Raw genomic sequence first — 11,306 nt, forward strand, 5'->3', positions numbered from 1 at the left:
CACCACATTTCCTACCCTTCCGAACAAAAAATCTGATGGTGACAACATTTTTTCACCAGTGGGACTCGAATCAGCTAACCACGGTGCCGACTTGACGCCGAAATGATCATGGCCACCAGGCGGGCATTGAGATAAGTAAATTAAGGTAATAAACTTGATGTAGTCCATACCATAACACAACGAAGATGAATCTAAGAATAATAATAATAATAATAATAATAATAATAATAATAATAATAATAATAATAATAATAATAATAATAATTATAATAATAATAATAATAATAATAATAATAATAAAATAGGTAATGTTTCAGTGTCCACGTCTCTGTACATTATTCCTCTGTGGATGGGGTGGTGGAATAGCCTGTCGTAAGAGGTGACTAAAAGGGGATCCAGGGGCTCTTAACTTGGGAGGGTGGGTTGGCGATTATGGGGCTCCCGAGCCAGAAGAATTAAGAAATGAACAGTTTTTAAATCCATGGTCTTGCCAGAAATCAACTCTGGGACCTCTTGAATCAAAAGCCATGATGCTAAATATTTAGTCATAAAGCTGGACGGGTTGCGAAGTACAGACAATATATGAGCGAACTGCCCGTAGGAATTACATTCGTTAGTCAGTCTCCTAAATGAACATGATTACTAGGGCACTTCTGCTACGACCGATCATCTTTGACGTTCTTACCTTGGAATGAATAAGGAATAACTTATCTTCTTCTTCTTTATCTATTTACCCTCCAGGGTCGGTTTTTTTTCTCGGACTCAGCGAGGGATCCCACCTCTACCATCTCAAGGGCAGTGTCCTGGAGCTGCAGACTCTGGGTCGGGGATACAACTGGGGAGATGACCAATACTACGCCCAGGCGGCCTCACCTGCTATGCTGAACAGGGGCCTTGCGGTGGAGGGGAAGATTGGAAAGGATAGACAAGGAAGAGGCATTTGCCTGGAGGAGAAGTGGGAAACGACGGAGAACCTCTTCGAGGATGGCTGAGGAGGGAATCGAACCCACCTCTACTCAGTTGACCTCCCGAGGCTGAGTCGACCACATTCCAGCACTCTACCAAATTTCGTGGCAGAGCCAGGAATCGAACCCGGGCCTCTGGAGGTGGCAGCTAATCACACTAACCACTACACCACAGAGGCGGACAGGAATAACTTATACGAAACATAATAATAAAACTTTAGTGCGAATTCAACTGAGGATCGAAACTCCTAACCAGGTATTCATGAAGGCGTTACAGACAAAAATAATATCGGTTGTTTTAAAATACACTAAGTACTCATTTAAGGAACCTTCGACGTTCACAATTAAAAGATCTACAGCCTCGAATCACAAAATAGTAACTTCGCTCGGACACACTGGTCGTTTGTCATGAATGATGAGTGAGGTCTGCTTGATAATGAAAATAGATTATCGTCGAAATAGAGTGTTATGCATGGTACAAATTAATATCTTCTTATCGTCATAAGCAACATTTAGAACGACTTATCACATTATTGAATCGAGCAATTTGGCTTTGCTGTTTAGTCACGTAACTGTGAACTTGCATTCGGGAGATAGTGGGTTAGAATCCCAGCTTAGGCGGTCGTGAAAATGGTTTCACGTGGTTTCCCATTTTCACACCAAGAAAAATACCAGGGCTGTACCTTAATTAAGGCCATGGTCACTTCCTTCCCAGTCCTAGGCCTTTCCTATCCTACTGTCACCATAAGACCTTTCTGAGTCCGAGAGACGTAAAACAAATAGCAAAAAGGAAAGAACATTTTTGAATACGATGAGGAAGAGGCAAATAAACTATCATTACAAAACCAATCAATAAAAACACAGCCTAGAAGGAAAGGGAATGCGTGATAAGGTAATCGATGAACCTGAAAACTAGTGTCACTGAAGAAGGTTAGATGGTAAATTGTACACCACGTATCACAGAGGAACTTCTGTAAACGATGAGAAAATAGCAACAACACAAGGTTGCAGGAAAACCTTCGCAGTATATTGTACTAAGAAATTTAAAGGACGTCAAAGACTAGAATATATGAATGAAAAAGTTATAGAAACTTCTTTGTTAAGAAGAATAAAGAGTGTATAAAGATCAAAGGTCAACGAAATTAACGTGACGATCACAGACGTCCGATGAGCGTAGAATGAATAACTTATTCTTAAAAATAATGTTATTTGTTTTACATCCCACTAACTACAATTCTATGGTTTTCGGAGACGCCAAGGTGCCGGAATTTTGTCATGTAGGAGTTACTTTACGTTCCAGTAAATCTACCGACACGAGGCTGACGTATTTGAGCAATTCAAATACAACCGAACTGGGCCAAGTTGGGTTCAAGAAGGCCAGCGTTTTACAGTTCGAGCTACTCAGCCTGGTCTTATAGAAACATACAGTACTTTTAATAACTTTTGGTGATGACTAAACTATGGTTGAGGCGTATAATATTGAAACGAAATGGGAAAGTCTGTTTCAGAGAAAGCCAGCAGACAAATATGTGTGAATTCTTATAGTTTAGGAGAACTACGAGGACTATAATTTAAGTTTTGACAATATTTAATGAACTAACAAGTACAATTGTATTACGTTACTTCAATGGAATCACCCGCAAATTGTATAACCTTTTGGCAAATGTCGAGAAGCCGTTGGGGACCACTGATAACAGTGGCGGTGCGCCCCACTTTTCTTTTTTTTTTTTCTCAATAAAGATATATATTTGTTTATAAGATATTACAGTATGTTACATGGTTCAAAATTTAGAGTGCCGGGCTGAGTGGCTCAGACGGTTAAGGCGCTGGCCTTCTGACCCCAACTTGGCAAGTTCGATCCTGGCTCAATCCGGTGGTATTTGAAGGTGCTCAAATACGTCAGCCTCGTGTCGGTAGATTTAAAAGAACTCCTTCGGGACTAAATTCCGCCACCTCGGCGTCTCCGAAAACCGTAAAAGGGTAGTTAGTGGGACGTAAAACAAATAACATTTTTATTATTAAAATTTAGAGTAAGAAACCCTTTGTTTCAATACTACAATTATGAGGTATTAGAGCCATTTCAGTTCCTATAAACATAGATGATCACGTTCCATTTCAGGTGGTTATCAGGAAACAAAGCGAGAAGTATTAGATTGCGAGGTAGTAATAAATAAGTTCACAGTGGAAGCTTTACGAAGCAGTTGAAGCATCCTGCCTCCGTTTCACATCCCAGTTGAAAACGCGAGCCGTGTTAACTGCAGTGGTAGTGAACTGATCTCTGAAGAAATCGAGATTATGTTCTACACAACTTAGGTTGGTTTTGGCAGTGTCAGTGTTCTTCGCGAGGAGATTCATAGCATCATCTAGAGTGTACTCCAGCATCATAAGCCATAAGCACACCATGTCGGCTGGAGGTACAGCAGCCTTCACAAAGACTTGCTCTGATATAAGAAATCGGGCCTCAATAGCATCTGGGGAGTCCCATTGCTTCAGTAGTAATTTCATTATCTCAAGTGAATGCTCCAGGTCTGGAATCTGCGCCTTTAACCGTCGTCGTTTTGAGAGAAGATAAAATTCCATCAACTTGTATTTGCTATGTTGCTCATCCAGTTTCTTGAGAACTTTATCAGCACCTCCACTGTTTTCATCCAATGCCATAAATGCATCAACATCTTCCACTAACGCGGCTTCGGGGATCCCGGCATAAGATTTAACTTTCTTTTCGTCTCCAGCATCTTTTCTGTCACCTTCCATCTTTCCCTGAATGGAGTAGAGATGCCAAGTCAGGAAATCGGCAGCCTAGAAGGAGTTACTTCAACTTCGGAAACAGGTCTAAGTCACAAGGACTCATGTCTGGTGAGTACGGCAGACCTGTGCGGTGCATATCCGCAGTTTCACTCCGACCTGCACGAAACGCCTTGACCCATCGTGCAACCGGTCTATACGGTAATGTATTCTCACCACAGGCTTCACGTATTCCTCGAAAACATTCTGATGCAATTTTGCCACAGAAAACCTCGATTTTAGACCACGAACGCTCATCACCTTTTGAAGACATGCTTTAGAGGGGTGAAATCGACACTCTTCATTTCTACGCCACACAGCAACAACACTCCCAACTAGACGCCCATCAAATACAAACTGCACACCGACAACAGCGCCACCTAACCTCTCCCATATCCTTTTTGCGAATGCCCGAATTCCTGAGAGTGCCTGGGCTACGTTGCTACTACTTTACTTACGACCCTCGTACATATTCTAAATGTTCAAAATATAGAACGAAAGATATCGGATAACAGAGTATGCAATATTTTCGACTGAACAGTAATGACGCCTATATAGAAGAAGAGTGGAGTGAATCATATCGTGTCGTATACCGAATAGGTATTCACTAGAGCGATAAATCACAGGCTGGAGGAAAGGCCATATAAAACCTTTAGGAGGATCAGTTTGTCTTCAGAAAGAGTAGAAGTGGATACTCCCGTTAATAACACAGAGAGAACCCCATTTGAGTCACTTTGTTCGGCATCCAATATTGCCCGTTTGAATATCATGTTCCAGTCAGAATTACAGAGCTGGAGGAATAATACTGAAATCAAATAAAAATCTGATAACGGTCGTTGAGGCAGGGATCGCAAAAAGAAGAATGCAGACATTCATCTCTCCAGTTCAAGAAATAAAGAGGGCATTATAACGTAATATACAGGTCAACATGTGTGACGTTACACTTATCGAAGAAATTTTCACTACGACTATTTAGCGCAGGTATCAGTGACTAATTCGGAATAAGGATATTAGGAATTTCAGTCAATCACAGCTGCCTGTCACCACAATGTTACTGTTTTTCTTTAATCACTTTAATTTCATCGCTTTTATGTGCATTTCTTTCATGTCCGTTCATCACAACAGGTGTCTCAAAAAGTATAAATGGAAAACAATACATATTCGCGCTCAAAGTTTTTTCAGAAATAAAACAACTATGTTTGCAATTTTTAAAATGTTGAACACATTTCTTAGCAGAGAAGGTAGGGATCACCATACAATAAAAAATGCGAAATTAAGCAATTCCCTCAATTGCGCCGACATTTGAAGGGCTAAAAGGCCCGGGAAGGTTTGAAATTTTGAGTCCTGGATCGCTCTATAAAACTTAAAAGAAATCGACAATCACTTCCGGCCTAAATGCAGTTCCGGAAAAAAGCCTAAAATCGCTTGTTTCCTAACTCGTTTTCTTGTTTTTTTCGGCTTAAAATCCTAGACAAATTAACTTATTTACATAATTCTTTCTGTAATGTGCTCTTTGTCCTTTTGGCCTTCTTTTTAATTTTTGAAAAATGTCCACACCGAATGTGATTAAAGGGATTATGTATCTCTCTCCATTGACTCACATCAGCGCTCGTAGTGGTATAAAAAAGGCAAACTGCTAATCTAATCGACGGGATAACGCTGATTAAGGAAAGGTTTATAATTTTTAGGAATAAATATAGGATATATTCTCATAATTTATTATATTTATCTCATCTCATATTCCTAGGGTGTTTTCAACAATGAGTTGCGTGGAATTTTCGTAAATATCAACGACAACGCCTTATACACTGATAAAAAGTACAAAGGTCTTGAACTTTCTAAAACATCGTAGGAAGATTCAATTCAATGCATTACCGCTTGCAGTAAGTTACTTAAAGCTGAAAACGCCTATGTATTCGCTAAACGGAACCTATTTGATGAAATAACAGTATATCTGCATTCCCTGAACATTACCAATATCAATGAGGTTACCAATCAGTGGATTAGCCTCATTGATCCAAGGAAAATTCGTCAAGAAATTAGGGAACATGAATGGTACCTTATTCTTTTTTAACTCATAGAGGATTCGGACTGAATTAATCAGTGTTATTGACAATGTGTAACACTAACTAATTTTACGGTTTACAAAGACGCCGAATTGCCGGAATTTCGTCCTGAAGGAGTTTTTTAACCCGCCAGTAAATCTCACCAACACGAGGCTGACGTATTTGAGCACCTTCAAATACCACCGGTCCGAGCTAGGATGGATCACGCTAACCTGGCATCAGAAGGCCAGTGCTCTACCATCTGAGCTGCTCAACTCGGCGCATCGGTTTGTAGTTATGCAAAGAATATACACCTGCCAACAGCTGGATAGAACACCTTGCTATTTGCTTTACGTCGCACTGACACAGATAGGTCTTATGACGACGATGGGATAGGAAAGGCCTAGGAGTTGGAAGGAAGCGGTCGTGGCCTTAATTATGGTACAGCCCCGGCATTTACCTGGTGTGAAAATGTGAAACCACGGAAAACCATCTTCAAGGCTGCCGACAGTGGGACTCGAGCCCACTATCTCCCGATTACTGGATACTGGCCGCAATTAAGCGACTGCAGCTATCGAGCTCGGTAGAACACCTTGAAGAACGTTCCTCCAGCGAATGGTGTGAGGCTATTCCAATGATGATCAACTTTACTGCAGTCAGAACTCTTCCGGCGATACCGGAGGGAGAAAAAAAAATTGGTTCACGTCCTTGGATATTGTCCGCTCGGTGATGTACTGAGGAACAGATACTCAAGTCCTTAATTGCTGAAGAACTTGGCAAGAAATGTATTTATTTATTTTTTTGCTAGGGGCTTTACGTCGCACCGACACAGATAGGTCTTATGGCTACGATGGGAGAGGAAAGGTCTAGAAGTTGGAAGGAAGCGGCCGTGGCCTTAATTAAGGTACAGCCCCAGCATTTGTCTGGTGTGAAAATGGGGAACCACGGAAAAGAAATGTTTTAAATTGCATGAAGAGGGCCACAGAGTATCATTTAATGGCAGTTCGAGGCGAGTGGATATAATTGCCTAAAGATCAATCATGGCTATATAATAGACCCGACTGTCAGGTTTGAAAATCATCTCGGCCAACGCGAAGAAGTTAACACAGAGAAAAAGGACATCTACAACTCAACGATACCTTACTATATAGGGAAATATGACCTTGATGGTATCGAGCTTGGAGCTCGTGGTACGGTGCCGGCCTTCTTCATCAAGTTCTGGAAACGATTTAGTTTACAAAAGGACTTGATTTCGGACCTCGTTGCATCTATAATACGCAATTCATTGGGAATAGTTTGATTTCATATCTACAACCTGTGAACGTCATTCATAGTCCATATTTCATTTTTTTTCAGCATGCCTTCAATCAACCCAATAATAATAATAATAATAATAATAATAATAATAATAATAATAATAATAATAATAATAATAATAATAATAATAATTTATCTCTACAATTACTCATATACCTATGTAACTATTCATTCAATAATAAAAATGAACACGACTGAAGCTTCAGATTTTCTGAAGATGAATCCTAGAGCTCGTGTAATGTTATTATAGTTAAGATTTGCTGATGACATAGTTCTTATTAAAGAAATGGAGGAGGATGTTCAAATGATCACAGAGTACGGAGACGGAAAACTAAACTGAATTTGGAGCTTGGAAAGCAATGTCATGAAATACTCGAGGGACGGCAAACAGAAAGTTAATGTCTAACTAGATGAAGAGAGATTGCTACTAGAGAAGTTCTGCTACCTACTCAGAGTAAGAACATCAGACGGGAGATTGGATAAGGAAGTTGTAACAAGAGTAGCTCAAAAGAAACAAGCATTTAATAACACAAATACTCTAGCGTTGAAAGATACATCATATAGAGGAAATAAACTACTCAGAAGAACATATACGAGGATGTTGTGACATGCTTCAGAAACTCAGAGTACTAAGAAATTGAGCTATCTCATATAAGGAAACATAATATCAGACTTAGTGTGAGAAGACAGAAGAAACTTATGAGGTGTTTGTTAAAACACAAGAAAAATATACTCGAGAATGGTAATAGAATTAGTTTAAGGAACACATCATTCCAGTATCGGTAAATACTCACAATATTCTGGTTATTTAGAGTGATTGCAAAATTATATTAATGAAAATATGGGCCTAAATGTATGCGGTGTTTGGAAAAATATTTAAATTAAAGCGTAAAATGTGTGACTATCAATTTGGAAATTGTTAGATCAATGAGCACATACTAATATAGAGTCACCAATTTTCTGCCACAGTTGAAGCCCTGGACATGTCATGCCGCCATATTGGTTGTATCGAAACAGTAGAGGCCAGTTGCTGTAAACAAATGAAATATACATATTGTATTTATTGTAAATTTGCTGTGTGTCATGCAGTTGAGGGAATGGGCTGTGCTACCTATCTCTACTGCTTTCCCCATGTATCTACTAACAAATTCAAAATACAATTTGTCTTTATTTCTGTAAGTATTATTAATCATAATGGTATACCACCGAGCTAGCCGAGATAGCAAAGGCGTGCTCGATTCACCTACAAGGACGTGGGCTGGATTCCCCACCTGAAATTAGAAAAATAGAAACGAAACTTCTGCAGAGACACAAAGCCCGACTTCACTCAGCGAACAGCAGAACTAAGTATGCAGTTTATTGCTTGGCACAAAGGTGGCTGGACACAATGCTAACCACATTGTCCCAATAGTATGCAACTTATGAAGAGCTCTTTCGGAACACAAGAATATTAAGTAATCTCTCCACTACATTAGCAACTTGACGGTAAGCCGGCTATACTAGTGAAAAGTCCTTAATAACTTTATTGCAATACTCCTATAAGAATTCTTCTTCACAAAACTTCAAGAGAACTACACTTACCTCAATACATCACAGAATAATACTCGTCCAAGAAAAATGTTCACGGAATAAAACTCAGAGTTCTGTGTGTCAGAGTTTTTATTATCACTTCCCCTTTCATACTTCAAATTTCTGGCCCTGAATATTGCAACCTCCAATCGGCTCAACACGCGTTGGCGACTCTATTTCCGGTTGGGTGGTGCGAAATAATATCGGTGGAATTAGTAGCCTTTTCTTAGAATATTTCCACTTAATCTGACCAATCCGTACGAATATTCTGCTCATTGTCTTAAGCGTCCCTTTTGCATGTGGCTTTGTTTTTATGTTCATTGCCGCTAAACTTACCTTTCACATAATCTCGGCCGCTTACAGGTGAGCCCCCTTCACTTGCCTGGTTTACCCAAGTCTACGGCTTATCGGAAAATCCCAGTGTGCCAGAATGCACCAACACTCCACAGACTTTCTATTGCGCGCCAAATTCGTGCACACCATTAACCCTACCTTGCAGACAAAACTGTTTATACATATTGCTGCAATCTTCCTCAAACAATGATAACCACTCATATAAGGATTTATAACACTATAAATATATTTGACATCATGGAATTGTCACGAACCGTGGTAGGTCACAGTATATCGCATAACCGAAACTGACTCTGTCGCTATATTGTATTAAATGATTGCTGTTTTCTTTCTTATTATTGTACTGCGAAATATTAGTCTCTTTTCCAATAGCTCATGCTATGCGGCTATGACTTACCTTCCAATAAATGAAGTTTTAAGCAAACAGAAATTAAATTTAAACACATAAATAACATTGTAAACAGGTTCCCTGAATTAGAGGAAATGTGTTCCGAAAAACAAAAACTACGTACTAATGAAACCATATGTTGTCATTTTACTTTATTCAGGAGCCTCCGTGGCTCAGGCGGCAACGCACCAGCCTCTCACCGCCAGGTACCTTGGTTTAAGTCCCGTTCACTCCATGTGAGATTTTTTCTGGACAAAGCGGAGGCGGGACAGTTTTCCCTCCGGGCAATCCGGTATTCCCTGTCATCTTTCATTCCAGCAACACTCTCCAATCTCATTTAGTTTCATTAATCATTCACTAATCATTGCCCCAGAGGAGTGCGACAGGCTTCGGCAGCCGGCACGATTCCCATCCTAGCCGCTAGAAGGGGGCTTCATTCATTCCATTCCTGACCCTGTCAAATGACTGGAAACAGGCTGTGGATTTTCATTTTTCACTTTATTCAGGAAATGTTTAGGCCTACCTACACGTTTGTAGGTCACAATGAGGTATCATTCTTCAAGATCGAAATGGGTGTTAACGTTCATGATGTATATCGTCGTTGCCGGGACGAAACCTCCTATGTGATAATATTTTTGGAGATATACTGACCCGCAGCACATACATTATGAAGAGCGAGAATGCCTTGACAATATTCACACAATATTGCTCCTTAGATGACAGAACCTTACTAGCCAAAGTTCTAAGCTAAAATATTTCACATAGGCGGTTTTGTCCCCGCAGCGACGATATTTAGAATCAGTGCTACAAGGTAATATCGAGTTCGTCTTAAAAACAACACCGCTTCTAGGTAGAACTATTTTAGCATGAGGTTCGACGTAAAGTCAGATCCACTGTCGTTCACCAGGATATCAAAAGCCAGTTAAAAAAGCTGTGGGACGGCTTTCTATAGAAGAGAGTGTAACGGAAATATGACTCCCTTCTGAACCGAGTTGACGTATGTATCCAGGGCCAAAGGGTTGTTAGATTCTTCTGACTTGGAACCATGGGTATACTTATACTGATACCTTGTGCCCACATAATCTACTATTGAGACCATTACAGTAAAGTCACCCGACCTTTCAAAACACGCAGTTTCATCTCATTCAATGTGCGAAACTTACCATTTAGTTTCATGACAAGCGTCCATTTTCTGGAGGGAGGACTCTACATATGAAGTTTGGTCGAAGTATATTCAACCAATTCCCTGTAATATAAGAATGGAACAGACAATGAAAGGAATGGAATGACGTAAAGGTTATGAACTCAAGGCATGATTTCGTGTAGAACAGAAAGGGATAAGTATCTCCAAATAGTACATAAAAGACTAATCTACATACAGCCGCCCGGTTCCTTGGTCGAACGGTCAACACGTTGGCCTTCATTTCAGAGTGCCTCAGGTTCGATTCCCGGCCGGTTCAAGGATTTTAATTGCGTGCCGTTAATTCCTCCTGCTCTAGGACTGGATGCTTATGTTTATCTTGATACACTTCTCCTGATCTACATACAATACGCCACACAACAGCAATAATAGAAACACGCAAAAGTAAATATGTCACTGCACATAGGCTGGAATCTGGAAGGGCAACTGACGGTAAAACTGAGCCCAACCCACATCAAGTGCCAACCCTCATACAATGGTGTAACGTACATAAGAGGAATAAGTATACGAAGAAGAATAAGAAGAAGGTCATTTTAATAATCATCCTCTGTAGGGGGTGAGGGGGGAGGCGGGGCATACATCCACATTCAATCCCTCTCTTGGGACTCTCAACTTGAAAGTGAGGTGTGGTGACCAATAGGCCTTTAGTTTCTTGCACTTACTAGAGCCAATCTCACCCAGTT

The 11,306-nt window shown here is 40.2% G+C and overlaps 1 pseudogene; it reads right to left on the reverse strand.

Moving 5' to 3' along the window:
• Positions 1–3,155: 3,155 nt before the first annotated feature.
• Positions 3,156–3,719, reverse strand: LOC136875952 (prefoldin subunit 3 pseudogene; annotated as a pseudogene).
• Between the last annotated feature and the right edge of the window lie 7,587 nt (positions 3,720–11,306).

This window comes from Anabrus simplex, chromosome 6 (assembly GCF_040414725.1).
Source record: "Anabrus simplex isolate iqAnaSimp1 chromosome 6, ASM4041472v1, whole genome shotgun sequence".
Taxonomy (NCBI): Eukaryota; Metazoa; Arthropoda; class Insecta; order Orthoptera; family Tettigoniidae; genus Anabrus; species Anabrus simplex.